A 477-nucleotide genomic window follows, 5' to 3' on the forward strand; every position below is an offset into this window, starting at 1 on the left:
CAGTCCTGTAGTAGGTTAGTATACTACACTAAAGTCATACAGACGAACACCGACGTTTTGCCAATGCTCTGTTTATGTGCTTTAGATGGGTTACGTACGTAAAAAAAAAAAATAAAAAAATAAAAAAGAGGACAGTTGTGTAACTTCACTTGACAATGTACCCATTCCCCTGTCAACCTACTCGCCCCCTCCCCTACAGAATCAAGAAGATCAAGAATATTTAATCCTTTCACCCCTTTTTGGGGCATGAAGGATATCATATGACAGCAATAGTATTTTACACACCAAAATTAAACATAAACAATAAAAAATAAAAAAATTAACATAACTATCAGAAACAGAATACAAACTATATGAAACACAACATAAAATGATGATAGTATTTTTCTGGTATTGACCTCAGGATCGATCAGACTACGCCTACATTGTGACGCCTACACACACAGACACAGATACACACACAGACACACACACACA

Source organism: Babylonia areolata, chromosome 22, assembly GCF_041734735.1.
Source record: "Babylonia areolata isolate BAREFJ2019XMU chromosome 22, ASM4173473v1, whole genome shotgun sequence".
NCBI lineage: Eukaryota > Metazoa > Mollusca > Gastropoda > Neogastropoda > Buccinidae > Babylonia > Babylonia areolata.